The following is a 14,399-nucleotide window of genomic DNA, read 5'->3' on the forward strand; positions in this document are numbered from 1 at the left end:
TTTCTAACAGTAACCACCATCAGAAAATATGATGAAAGACCATCAAGAGGTTGATGGTGGAGAGCAAATATTTTTACTTATATCAGCAGCATATATTCAAGTAGCAAGCAATAAGACAAACAATAACACCTGACAAAACAAAGCAGGTTTTGAGGAAAGGAGGTGTGACCTTCCTGAAGGGTCATCTTCCATATTACAGTGTCAGCTCTAACCTGTAATTCAACAGAGTCTGAACTGTGAAAATACAGTGTTTCTTTGGTAGGTCATGATTCTGAAGTTCATATGGAGTCAGTAGACTAGTTTGTAAACACTGAAGAAAAAAAAGGTTGTGAGGGAAGGATGGCTTAAGATGTCATATTACATGTAGGATATATATACATAGATACATATATATTACAATAAAATATGGTTTGGGTACTGACAGGAAGAGGAGATCAAAATCAAAATATTCCCACCCACATATGTGTGGGAACTCGATATAAGTTAAAGGCATGCATTTCTAATCAGGGAAGGAAGAATGGGTTTAACCAATAATATCGACACAATTGTCATGGGGATAAAATGAATCACTCTGTATTTAAAAATACCTCCCAGGTGAACTGAAAGTTCAACTCTTAAAGTTGAAATACTATAAAGTTTTAAGAAGACTATAAAGAAGATTATCCAAATTTAGAATAGGGAATGTTCTTTTGAGTCTCTCAAAAGTTGGCAGGTTTGACCACTTAAAAATGAAAAGGGTTTATAATGAAAGATGTTTAAACAAGGTAAACCTAGAGACAGAGTGTTGGGCTGCTGGTATGTGTGGCCCATAGAAAGAATGAAGATCAAGAGCCAGAATGTCTATGTACAGTTACATATATTTTCAGTCTTGAGGATGGAACCTGGGGCCTGGGCCTTCTAAGCAGGTTCTCTTCCACGGAGGTACTCCTGTTTAGTTTAGTTCTTTCTTTTCTTTTTATTTAAAGATGGGCTCTCACTGTGCTGTCAAGGCTAATCCTGAGAGCATGTGGTCAAATAATCTGCTCAGAATCCATTGTATGTGTACCAGGCTATGTGATATCTGCATCAATCACACCTTTTTGTAGGGACTGCTTGGTTTCCCTACTTGGCTCCAGGTAGGAAGGCATTTCTAGCACACGCAGTCCATTGCAAGGTGCTTGGTATTTCTTGCTTGAATAAAATGAATGCATTTTATGTGGAGTTTGGATTTGAATGAAGCAAGAGGGTTGGGTACCAGTTGAGAGACAGCTGCCATGAATTTTTAATGAGCGCGGGAGACAGAAAGCTGAAGAGGGCTATGGAGAAGACAGGGCAGACAGGATGAAGTGAGTGGTTAAATATTGTGTGGGTTAGGAGGTGGGGAGTGGGTAACAGGCCCCTCCAGTTTTCAGGCCTGGGCAGCTGGATTTGCTGCTGCCCTGCATGGTACCAGAGAATGCAGAGGAAACACAAGTTTGAGGCAAGGCTATCAGGAGAGGTCAGCTTGTTTTGGACCGGTTGTGGGGGTCTCTAAGACTGCCAGGTGAACAGAAACGATATAAAGTTAGAGTCACTGAAGCAAAGTTGAGCTACCACATTAAGTAGGTTTTGTGATTCAGTATTGGTTCCGTGTTGTTAAAAAAAATCCCTAGCTGCAGTAAACCGCAGAGCAAACCAGGGGACAGCATGTTCTGTGGAAGGTCGCTGAGGGAGGAGGGCTTGAAGAGAAGTGGAAAGAATTTGAGTACCTTTGCTTGGGTCTAGTGCCCACCTTTTGGGAGCAGTGGGTGCCAAGCCTCCAGATTCTTCTGAAGATGTGGCCAGGTCTTTGGACCTTTGTTGACCAGGCTTCTGCCTCTCCAACCCCCATGTTGCCTCCACTCCTCGTGACTTTGAGGAGGGAATTTGGCTGGCTGCCCAGAACAAGTTGAACAGCAGCCACCCAGGGCCAGGAACCACAGAGCGAATGCAGTCCAGCAGGCCCCTCTGTTGTGTAGAATACCAGCTCAGTCCAGAGGAGGGAGGAAGAGGAGGAGGAGGAGGGTGTGTGTAATCTTGTGGTGGAAAGTTGTTGTCCCACTGTGACTCAGCATTCTGCTCCTTTGGAGGGGTTGGGCTTGGGCTCCAAAAGTGCTTTGTCATGGCAGGGGTAGGGCAGTCTGGAAGGAGGGAAGTGGTTTTGTGGAAAGAAGGTGGCTGGGAAGAGAGCTGGAGGGGAAGGATGAGAGCTTCTGACTTCCCTATGGTACTCTGAAGCGAAGCTTAGCGAGGAGGGGGGGAGAGGGGTCTTCATCGCCCGGCCAGGCTCTGGATATTTTTGCCAGAAAGGCTCTTGTGGGGGATGTCTCTGCAGGTATTGGGTCTCTTTCCTTTCCAGTGATTTGTCCTTCTGCAGTTATAGCTGCCAAAGACTCCACATCCACTATTTATACAGTAGGGTCTAAGGGACACTGGAGTTTACAGATCACTGTATTTTGTAGGGCAAAGGGTGAGACCCAAAGGTGAGAATTCCTCGAGGGAAATAGTCATGGACTGAAAAATGTGGAGCAGAGTGTGCAATGGGACGCCAGGGCAACCATGACACATCACGTGGTCCTTAAATGTATGGTGTGTTGCCAGATTGTGCATATGGAATAATATTAGTGGAGAAGGCAGAGTCCAAGATAGTTCCTGCAACCCAGTTACAGAAAAAAAAAAATCACAGGGCTGGAAACAGATGAAGGAAAATGGGTAAAGACTCTGAAAACTAAACAGCCAGCATTGCAAAAGGATGGGATTCCCTGAGAAGTGTGCAGGAAATTCTGATATTTGCAAGTGCACACTCAACCAGATTGTGGTACATTCTAGATGAATCAACTGTCATTTAGAAATGATCCTTAAACCATTTCTTGAAAACGCAGGCCATGTAGACTTAAAAGTCGAGATACCCAGAATCCCTCTCTTCTAGAATATTTAGGGTTGAGATTCACAGCCTGGAATGTTATAGGACAACTGTAAATGGAAGCCCTGCCTCCCCCCTTAAGAAAAGAAGTAATTCAGGGCTGGCAAGATGGGTTAGCAGGTTAAGGTTGCTGCCAAGCCCGATGGCTTGAGTTTGATCTCCAGTCTACATGGTAGAAGGAATAAACCTATTACTTGCAAGCTGCATGCCTTCCCTGATAAACATAAAATTAAAAAAAAATAGTGAAGGGTATACCTAGAATACTCATGAATGACATTCTCAAAATAATAAAAATAAAAGAAAGTAGTTCAGGCCTCTGTGCCTCTGGGAAGCCTCAGTGTGGCTGAGGAGCTGGAATGCTTTGCGTCTGCCAGTGATCTTATCTCTTGGTCTCTGGCTGTTTGTTTGCTTGGTCACCTTCCCTCTGGACCTTGACTCCCTTCTTGAACTGCACCCCCAAACAGTAACACTGCTGGAGGCCCTTCTTCCCCTTCCAGTGGTTTGCAGCTTGTTGATTTTCCTCTAGTCATCCTACCCTGTGGAATGTCTGGTCACTATTTTGGACTGTGGGCCCTTGGGGGCTTGAACTCTTGTCTCTGCTAGAGCCTCACTCTGTCCTTCCCAGTATCTCTTGGATATCTGCCTACATCCCAGAAGCTTCCAAAAGTCTACTTGACCTCCCTGAGATCTGGTTCTTGTATTGAAGAGGAGTATTTGAAGTCCAATCTTCCTAATACTTCCACCTACCCCGAACACTTGTTGATGCTAACACGTCTCTCCTCATAGAGCCAAATGAGAGTGGTAACTGGTAATGCAGATTTGGGTTACCCCAATTATGACATTCCAGCGTGGTATCAATTTTGTGAAGTAGTCGTAATAACAGAACAAAGAAAAGTGATGAATCAAACTTTTCCGGTATATTCGTAGGGAGGGCAGATAGGTGGGGTATAGCAAAAAGGAGATAGCTTTGTTACAGGCCTCAGAAGCTACCTCATGATCTTCTTTGCTTTGAGATGGAGGAAGCTAGGGATTTGTTCAAGTGCTCCAAAGGATTTACCTGATAGTCACAAGGCTGTTAAGCCAAAGGCGTACAATAAATGGGCCATTTAAAAGATAGCTCAAGATAATTTGCAGTGAGACTCTAGACTTGCAACCCTCCAATCCAGAGCCATTGCCCTTCTAAACAGTCAGTCAGCCTTAATAAGCACAGCTTCTTTGTGGATGCTTTTTTCTCAGTTCCCTCTACACCACAGTTAATGTCACATGCCATCGGCTGTTACCCAGCCACATGCTGTACCTACTTGACCTATTCTAGGCTCATCCAGGTGCACTCTGACCCACTTTGAGGCCCAGATCAGCAGAAGTGACAGCCAGCAGTTTCGGTAGTGAGAAGAGGGGATATGTGACTTCTAAGCCCTGGCAAAGACCTCAGCAGCCTGGAAACACTTCCTTGAGAAAATGGGGTTTGGGATGCTTTGGTCTGTCACCGAGTAGATGCTCACCCATTCCGGGGAGGCTATACAAATCCAGTGCCTTAAGTGATGGTCAAGTTGGGGAGTTGATGGAAGAGACCTGAGTTAGCAGACTGACTGTGGGATGGGAATTCCAGATTCACTTTGCAGTGCTCTGCAAGAAAGAGACAGACACAGAAGCTCTTTGGAACTCTAGTTGGCAGCTGGGGACATCAGGCGGATACAAAAGCAAACATAGAACTGACCAAGTGGAAAGTCAACAGAAGGCTTCAAAGGTGATGAATATGCAGGTGATTTTCTTCTCTCTGACAAAGGTCCCTTTGGTGTCGACCTGAAGAACTATCATGTCTAGGTGGGCCACAGATATTTAGGAGACAGGAGCTTTTGAGTGCCGCATGAAAGAATCCAGATTCCACAGGCTTCACTAAATGTCCATTAGCAGTCTCAGTCTTCATGGGGCCGCTTCCAGGGTCCAGGACCCTTCTATTCTACCCATCCTAATTTTACAAAAGCAAACACAAGCACTTCCCTTCTCAGATTAAAGCCCCTGCAGGGTTCTCCCCTGCCCCAGAGATGCATTGTATCCCCTTCCTTTCTGGGGACTGAGGCAAGTGAATATCGTCTTTCCGCTGCTCACCCTAGACTGCCTGCCTCTGGTGTTTATTTCAGAGAAAAAACCCTAGCCTTCAACAACTGCCAGCTCAGACAGCCTCTATGGCTTCCCTTTTTGCCAAGGGGAGAATTTCTAGTCTTTCCGCCCCTCTAGCATCTCTACTGCCCTGCCTTGCTAGAGTGACCCGTCCTGTGCCAGTTCTTGCCTTTGGAAGGAGACCTGCCCTGTTCATCACAGCGGTACATTTCCTGCCCCTCACCTCAGAACCCAGCAATTATGGAGAAACATGGGTTGGCTTGACCTTGGCCTTAGGTCATTGTTTACTTTGCTGTTGTTGAGGTCAGTCACCCCACCTATACCTCGTAAGATTTCCCTATCTTCTAATTAAGACCAGTTCTTTCTGCTCCCACATGGGAGATACACAGAACAGGTCAGTCTTCCTGGGGATGAAAATCATCCCCCAGCACAGACCCCTCCCCCCATGTTGTAAGGCAGGGCTCAGGACTAGCTGAGCTATGAGGTTAGTGGAATGACACATGGTCACGGGCTCCACTGCTCTGAGGGCAAAGTCCCTTTGCTGCCCCATGGCTACATAGTTGAGACTGCTTTCTCAACTAGAGGAAATCACGGGCTGTCACAGGCCAGGGGAGGAAGTGGAGGATTGCTATAGCTAGCTCATGACTAGAAAACACCACATGCTTCCTGGTAATGGACTAGAGCGTTCTTAGGGTCCGAGTCACTCCATAGTGTGGTGCTGGGCACTCTGCCAGAGAACTTACACAGAGCTGTTGACACCTTATGGCTGAAACTGACAACATCCCTGTTGAGTAGGCTGGGCAGGCCCAGGGCTGTAGAGTCCTGTCCTCAGATGAGGAAGCTGAGGCCTGAAAGGTGACGTGATGGCCTAAGGTTGTGCAGCTGACAGGAGACACTGCCTTGCCTGGAACTTGAGTCTTCACTGTGGGGAAATGCTCTAGTTAGGGCATCTTGACGCAGCCATGCTGGTAACATCCTGAACTCATGGCCTTGTCCAAAGGTGTGGAGGAAGATCCCCCAGATTCTGGTTGCCTGGAGACTTCTGAAATGTCATCATCTCTTGATATCTACAGGAATTACGATTTGAACTGAGAACATGAGTTCTAGGGCCCAGTACATACTCTCCAAACCCAGATGCTCAATTCTTTTGCCCCCTCCCCTTCTTTACAGAATTTGAAGTATCCCAAACTTGCCTTTCTATGTAGCCAACAATGACCTGAACTTGTGTCCCTCTGTTTCTACCTCTCAAATGCCAAGATTATAGGCATGTGCCACCAAAAGTGTTTTTATGCGGTGCTGGAGTTGGAACCCTGGATTTTATGAATGTAAAGCAAGCTGTCTACCAACTGAGTACGCTAGCAGGCCTCAACTCAGATACATTAAATGGCATAGTGTTTGTGCATAACTTAGGCAAATCTCCCCACATATTCTCTGTATGTGTGTTTGTGTACATGTGCACATGTGCATGGGTGCATGTATAAGTGTGCATGCATGTGGAAGCTGGAGGCCCCCTCCATTGGGTGTCTTCCTCTGTCATGACCCACTTTATTTTTGAGACAGGGTCTCATTGGACCTAGAGTTCACCAGTTTAGTTATTGCTGTTCAGTGAGCACCAGGGATCTGCCTCTGTGCCTGCAGCACAGGGCTTATAGATGTAGAACAGTATGCCCGGAGTTTTTATACCAATACTGAGGATGTAAACTCATGTCCTCATGCGTACTTGGCAGACAGTTTATCCACTGGGTCATCTCTTCATTCCACCACATTTTAGAAAGATTAATTAAAATGTATCACTTACTCCCTCCCCCTCCAACCCCTTTCTTGCCCTCTATCCCTTTCAATTCCATGGCTCTTCTCCTCTGTTATTGTTACATATATATCCAAATAAGTATATAAACAACCTGCTGAGTTCCTTTCATGATGTTTGTATGTATCTGTTTTTAGGGCTGAGCAATTGGTATTGGATAACCATTTGGGCATCCCTATGGGAAGACAAATTCTCTTCTCAGAATTCTCCATTCTTTCTTAATTGCCTCTTTAGTTCTTTGTATATGGGTGGAACTCCACGGGACATCCACCATCTATGTTGGAATGTCAACTTGTGTCATTGTTCAAGTGTGATTTAGGCAGCCATATTGTTGATGTTTCATGGGTGTAGGGTCCTAGTCATAGCTAGAAGACACATTGCAGCAGCTCCTGGGTCTCTGGCAACTCCAGTCTTTTCTGTCCCCTCTTGTGTGATGTTCCCTGAGCCTTGGGTGTAAGAGTTGTATTACAGATGTATCAGTTTGGGCTGTGTGTCCTTGCTCTCCTTTAAGACAGTGCCTCACTTTAGGTCAAGCTGGCCTGGTATTTGTTATGTTGTCCAGGCTTCGTTCAATTTTAGGGTAATAATTATGTCTCCAAGTTACGGGGTTACAGGTAGCCCACCACAGTGGCCCTCTCTCACAGAGTTGAAGATATGGCTAGTTTACTTATAATACTGACTACTAGGTAAGAGTTGTAGACATATCTGCTAGTCTGTATTGTTGATGACGAGGGGAAATGATGACGAGGGGAGAGTGGTTCGCTAGGACGAAACAGCAAACATGGAGGACCTTCTGTATCTGTACCATAAATGCACAGTAGATCTTGTAGCCTGATCCTCAGTCAGTGGTGAGCCAGAGGCCTCTGGACATGCTTCGAGACCTGGACTCAGAAGCTATGACTTCCAAGCTTGCTGTAACCCTGCCAAGGCTGTAGCTATAAGGGGTCATTTTCCAAATGAGCTAGTGATTTGATTCGTAACTGGAGTTTGCTTGTTGGTGTTTTGTGATGTACACCCCTATCCCACACCCATACCCCAGCCCCAGGATTTCAATTTGTAGTTTAGACTGGCCTGTAACTCTAGGTCAGACTACTCCCTGATCTTTGCAAGCTACCAAGGATCTAGTCAGTTGATTTTTGTGACCAGTGGTCTTGTGTTCTTTTGATATCCCTGACCCCTCTGGTTCCTCTGATTCTGCTGCCAATATTTATTTATTTATCTATCTATCTATCTATCTATCTATCTATCTATCTATCTATCTATCTATCTAAGTTTTTTTGGATTTGGCTTTTTCGAGACAGGGTTTCTCTGTATAGCCTTGGCTGTCCTGGAGCTCACTCTGTAGACCAGGCTGGCCTCAACTCAGAAATCCGTCTGCCTCTGTCTCCCAGAGTGCTGGGATTACAGGCATGCGCCACTACCACCCAGCTTATTTATTTATTTATTTATTTATTTATTTATTTATACTTACTTACTTACTTATTTACTTACTTCATTTGTGTGTGTGTGTTCCATGATGCATGTGCAGAGGTCAGAGAACAACTTTTGAGGAGTTCATGGTCCCTCATTTTTGTACAAACATCTGGCAGCATCTGGCATTTCTGAAACAGAACTACAACACACATAGGAAAGTTTAGGGTGGTCTTTTATGAAATCCATCACTACCAGTTTCCAGGCAGGGCCCTGCACCCATCCCCAGCCTTCTCCCCACCCCCATCTCTTGTCTGAAGCTTGTAACTCAGGCTCAGAGTTCTGTTGTCACGAGTCAAACCCAAGATGCATTTTAGGACATTTTTTATGTTCTCCCCTTACCTATCTCTCTGGCTTTAGTGGAATGAATGATATCCTAATCACCTCTGAACATGCCCACCCCTTTTTAAAAATCATGGAATTTAATTAATTGAAACTGAGTCGTTCCAGTTATTCTCCTCTATGACCACCTACCTGTCCCCCTGATTGTCCATTGTTGTGTGGATAGTTGTATAGGTGAGCGGCAGGATCTAGTTTTTCCCTTTCTTCTGGAACTAGTAATTTTTCCAGATCTCCATCTGCTTCCCAATATCTACTTCTTCTAGATTCTACATTTAGATTTTTCTCTGGTGAACCATTTCCTCCCTTCTGCCTCTGCTATGTTCTAGAATTAGAACTGCTTACCCCCACCCCCAGGCTCAGCAGAAGCCAGGCTTTCTCTTACTTGGGACAAAAATTTCAGTCAAATTATATTTGTCATTGTGGTTGTAGTTTCTTGTGAGTTAGGATCTCGTGTACCCCAGGATGGCCATTCACTATATGGCTGAACTATGTGAGGTATGAACTCACTCTGGCTGAGACAGACTCCCTAGCCTCCTGCCTCTACCTGGGAGCCACTGTGTGTGTAGGAGCCACCTTCACACCCAGCTTCAATCAGCTTATCATTTAAATCATCTAAATGCCAGCTAATTCTTTCTTAGGTCAAGCCTGGAAGAAGCCCTCGAGACTAATTTAAGACCTCTATTCTGCCATTTAGCTAACATTTTATTAATTTCTGGAGACACGATCTCATGTATCCCATGCTAGCTTTGGACTTGTTACAAAGCTTAGGATGGCTTTGACCATGCGACACCAGGCTCAGTCTGTGTGGTACTTGGGATCCAGGTAGGTTTTTGTGTGTGCTGGGCAAGCATGCTGCTGACATTCCCAGCCTCTCAACTGAAAGTTAAAAAAACTTTTTTAAGAGATCTTTTAAAAAATAGTGTGTGTGTGTGTGTGTGTGTGCGCGCGCGCGCACACGCACGCACACACACACACACACACACACACACACACTGGTGCACTTGGAGCCCAGTAAAGAGCATTGGCTCACCAGCAGCTGGAGTTATAGGTAGTTGTGAGCCACTCAGTGTAGTAACTTGGGGTCCTGGAAGAACAGTAGGCCTTCTTAAACACAGAGCCATCTCTTTAGCCTGCAATTAACTCATTCTCTCTCTCTCTCTCTCTCTCTCTCTCTCTCTCTCTCTCTCTCTCTCTCTCTCTCTCCTTCCCTTCCCTTCCCTTCCCTTCCCTTCCCTTCCCTCCTTCTCTTCCTTTTTGTTTGTTTTTCGAGACAGGACCTCACTGCATGGTTCTCACTGTCCTAGAACTTGTATAGACCAGGCTGGTCTTGAACTCATAAAAATCCACCTGCCTGTATTACCCTCCCAAGGGCTGGGATTAAAGGTGTGTGCCACTGCTACCCTGCCCACAGCTAACATTTTAAAATGGCATTTTGTGGCTGACCTGTTGATACATGCCTGTAATCTCAGCTATTTGTGAGGCTGAGACCGGAGAATCAAAAGTTCAAGGTCTTCCAGGGTTACAAAGTGGGTTCAGGGCTAGCTAACCTGGGCAATTTAGGGAGACCCTGTTTCAAATTAGCAATAAAACAGACAGAGAATTTAACTCTGTGGTGGATAGCTTGCCAAGAAAGTGATTAGCCCTGAGTTAACCCCCAGCATTGGATAAAAGAAATAAGTTGGATGAAGTTGAGGACCATAATTGTGCCTTCCAACACCTTGTTGGGAACAAGCAAAAGAAACTTATCCTAAGTACTACCATTTCATTTTCAAAATTTATTTAATCATAGGGAGAAACTAAAATCAAGGTTTCAGATCCTAGAGGAGCTGGTAATATCTCTATTGCTGAACAGCTTCTGTTGTATACAGTTGTCTGAGTCCAGCCATCTCAAGGACAACTTCATCTTGCTGGCAGGGTCAAACAAGTTTGACCTAGGCCTAGGAATGAACACACCTATCCCACTTTTTCAAATGTTTTTTTAATTGTTGTTAACTGGTAAAGAATATAGAAATTTCTGTTATCTACACAAAGATGAATAAGTTATAAAAATATATAACCCAAATTGCCTGTAATGTCCTAATTAACAAAGGACCCGCTCCTTTGTTCCCATATCACTCTGAGCACTAGACCTAATGATTACGGTAATGTATTAAGGACTTTGAAGCCAGGTGCCCTGGATACAATCCAGTCTCCTATGGGTACTCCCTTGCTAAACCCATAATGTCAAAATACAATGGGATAACCTTGCAGCTCACCCCAGCTTACCCCTTCCCATCTGGCAAGGATCAGCCTTGGCTTGGAGAGGAGTTCCTGAGAAAGGGGTGCTTGGGAGCGGTAAAAGAAGAACTCAACAATTGTGTACAAGCTGACAGCTCTGTTCTGCTCCTGCTAGTTTTCCAGACAGCTCATCAGGATAGCTCATCTCTTGTAGATGAAGGACCAGTCTCTTATTTTCGTATCAATTCAATCATCCACCCAGGTTCCTTTTTGATTATTCCATAAATCAGCATTTTATAATCTTAGCCCCTTGATTTTTAGAAAAGGTAACAAGTCCATTTAAAAACAAACAAACATGGCAATGAATTCAGATATTTGCCTGCCTTTGTAAGCACAGACAGTAAGGTAGCTGGGTAGGATCCTGTCCTGAAATTTCCATTCTTACCACTCCTGGGTCTAAACTTGTTTTATCCCAGACTGACCTTGACATCAGGAATCTGCCTGCCTTTGTATCTTTCTGACAAACTGGCTTGTAAGTGCAGCTGCCTTTGTTCTTTTAGGCCTGTGAAGCTCCTCATAGGATTCATATTTTGCATAGTTGAGAAATTATATATTTTTGAACTTATATTTTAGAGTTCTTTCCCACAGCCTTAAGAGCAGCGTTTACCATTTTTGCTGAAGAACAGACACACTCTGGACTCCCAGACTCATACTGTTTCTGCTTATTGTGGAGTCATTAACCATGGCAGGGAGAATATTTCCAGAAGGACAAACATGAAGTGAAATATATACATTATTATCCAAACAAGCCTTAAGCCCAACAACCTTCAACACTTGTGGAGGTCCACTTCCTACTGGCTCTGCTCCAGCAGTGGGAAACCATGTCATGCAGCCATCTCTTCCAAGGCCATGCAGGACTGAGGACCCTTCCTTTAAAAATGTATAATCTCCTTTTGGGACACAGTTCAGATCCCAAACAAGCCACCTCCCTGAGTGCTCAGAAAATGTTAAGCTTCTGTATCTGAAATGAGTTTTCTTGGCTTCCTTCTTGAAGCTTTTCAGGCTTCCAACCTGAGCCAGCTGTTTTTTGTTATATTCCTGCAAAGCCTGTCAGGGTGTTTTTCATGGTTCTAAAAGCCTGAACAAGGGGGATTATTTCCCAATTTTTTGTTTCCTGAGCGAGGCAAGGGTGGGTCAGGGGGCTGCAGAGGGAAGGAGAGAGAAGAAAGGGGAGGCAAGAAAGACGGATGCAGGCAAATGGCATAGTTCACAGGATGCTTAGCAGCACATGTGGTTCTGCATACCGCATCATACTCTGATCAGTGACGGATCATCATATGACAGTGGTCCTGCTTTCCTATTACCTGGTGATGTTCACTTACTTACGCATGTGTGCTGATGTTCCTGTAAACAGAGTGACCGCACTGACATTTGTCTAAAAGTACCACCCATGTAATTATTGGACCATGTGTCATACTTGGTAAGAAATGTCTCTCTTCCTGGTTTAGCTTATTTCCTATAGCGTCTTTCATAGCATTCTTTTAGCCTGTTCTTTGTACTTGAGAAACAAAATGGAAAACCAAGTTCACAGTATTAAAACAACAACAACAAAAACTCCACCAGGCTATGCAGCCAGCAGCTTCACCCACTTTGTGCTTGTTGGGTCTCTTGATAGCACGAAAGAGAAGGACTGAAAAGGAATCATTTAACGAGGAATTCATTCAGTATACTAGTAAACTGTGCTGTGCCATCGGGGGACAATGACAAGCCAGCCTCCAGCTGCCCTCAGGATCTCCCAGCCCCATCTAACACACATTCTTTGCGAACGGTTTAATAACCCCCTTGCCCGACGCACCTACTTGGTGCCACTGGTTGCTGCGGATCCAGGCTGTGGCTCTCCCTCCCTGGTGTCACCTCTGAGTTAGCAAGCAGCAATTAGCCACCACAAATGGAGGGTGATAAAGCACCATCTAGAAGTGGTTAGGGCAAATTCCAAACCACTAGATGCAGGACATCTATAACCAGCTAGGACCAGGTCATTACGGAGCCTGTTAAGATGCCCTGCCCTGCCCTGCCCTGCCCTGCCCCAGCTGCTCTGTTTCCCTATGCTGCTAGTTCCACAGCTGACCTCACTCTTCTCTCAGACAGTTGCTACCCAGAAGCTACCTCTGAGTCCAGGCACAGATGTCTGACAGGGGGCAGAGCAAGCACATCAGGTCTTATTCCAGGATATCCTTTTTTCAGATCTCATGAGGCCCTTAAGTTATCCACAACAGTCCCTACTGTGCCCCACAGGGCCAGTGTGGCCGAACCTCTGTCTCCTTTCCTTAAGTCTGTCTATCTTAAAACTGTACATTGTTTAAACTTTTTTAAAAAATATTGTGGTTGGGCATGGTGGTGCACACCTTTAATCCTAGCACTTGGGAGGCAGAGGTAGATGGATCTCTGTGAGTTTGAGGCCAGCCTGGTCTATAGAGTTAGTTCCAGGACAGCTAGGGCTGTTGAAACTCTGTCTCAAGAAACAAATAAACAAACAAACAGATAATTGTGGATGTGTGGGTGTGGTGGTGATGGTGGTAGGACACAACTCCGAGCATGTGAGACAGGGTCTCTCACTGAACCTAGAGCTCACAGTTTCATCTAGGTAGGCCAGGCAATGGGCTTCTGGGGTCTGCCTATCTCTGCCCTGCAAATGCTGGGCTTATAGGAATACAGGGCCATTCTCAGCTTTTACACTAGTGTTGGAGTTCATACTCAGTTCATACTATGCTTGCACAGAAAGTGCTCCTTCTCTCTAAGTTATCTTCCCAGTCCCCCCAACTGTTCCTTTCTATCCATCAAAGGCTTGCCCTTTCTTCAAACTCTGGTTCAAGTGGGCAGCTGCCAGCTCTGGGGCAGATCTCTTTCTCTCGATTCTCCTGCTAACATCCCTACCTTCACCCTTTGCTAAGTGACAGTGGATACTTGAGTCTTTGCATTGTCATCCATCCAATGCACAGGGACACAGAAGACACATAGGAGAAGAGAGAATAAGGGCTTGACTCCCCTCCCCCTTATTTTCTAAGTAAGTTGGTTTTCTAGTATCCAATCTTGCATCATTACTATAAAGAAGGATGCAAGGCAATTAACTTATAAAGAGAAAAAGACTTTGTTGCTGATAGGACTATTACATTCCATCTCATTCTATTCTAAGTAGCATTTAAAGACCAATTTGTGTTACTCAAAAACACTAGGTCTTTTCAGAGGGTGTAAGTAACTTTTAAAATGTATTTACTGCCAGACAGTGGTGGCACACGCCTTTAATCCCAGCACTTGGGAGGCTGAGGCAGGCAGATTTCTGAGTTCGAGGCCAGCCTGGTCTACAGAGTGAGTTCCAGGACTACACAGAGAAAGAAAAAAGAAAGAAAGAAAGGAAGGAAGGAAGGAAGGAAGGAAGGAAGGAAGGAAGGAAGGAAGGAAGGAAGGAAAGAAAGAAAGAAAAAAAGAAAGAAAGAAAGAAAGAAAGAAAGGTAGGTAGGTATT

This window comes from Apodemus sylvaticus, chromosome 1, assembly GCF_947179515.1.
Source record: "Apodemus sylvaticus chromosome 1, mApoSyl1.1, whole genome shotgun sequence".
NCBI classification, from domain to species: Eukaryota; Metazoa; Chordata; class Mammalia; order Rodentia; family Muridae; genus Apodemus; species Apodemus sylvaticus.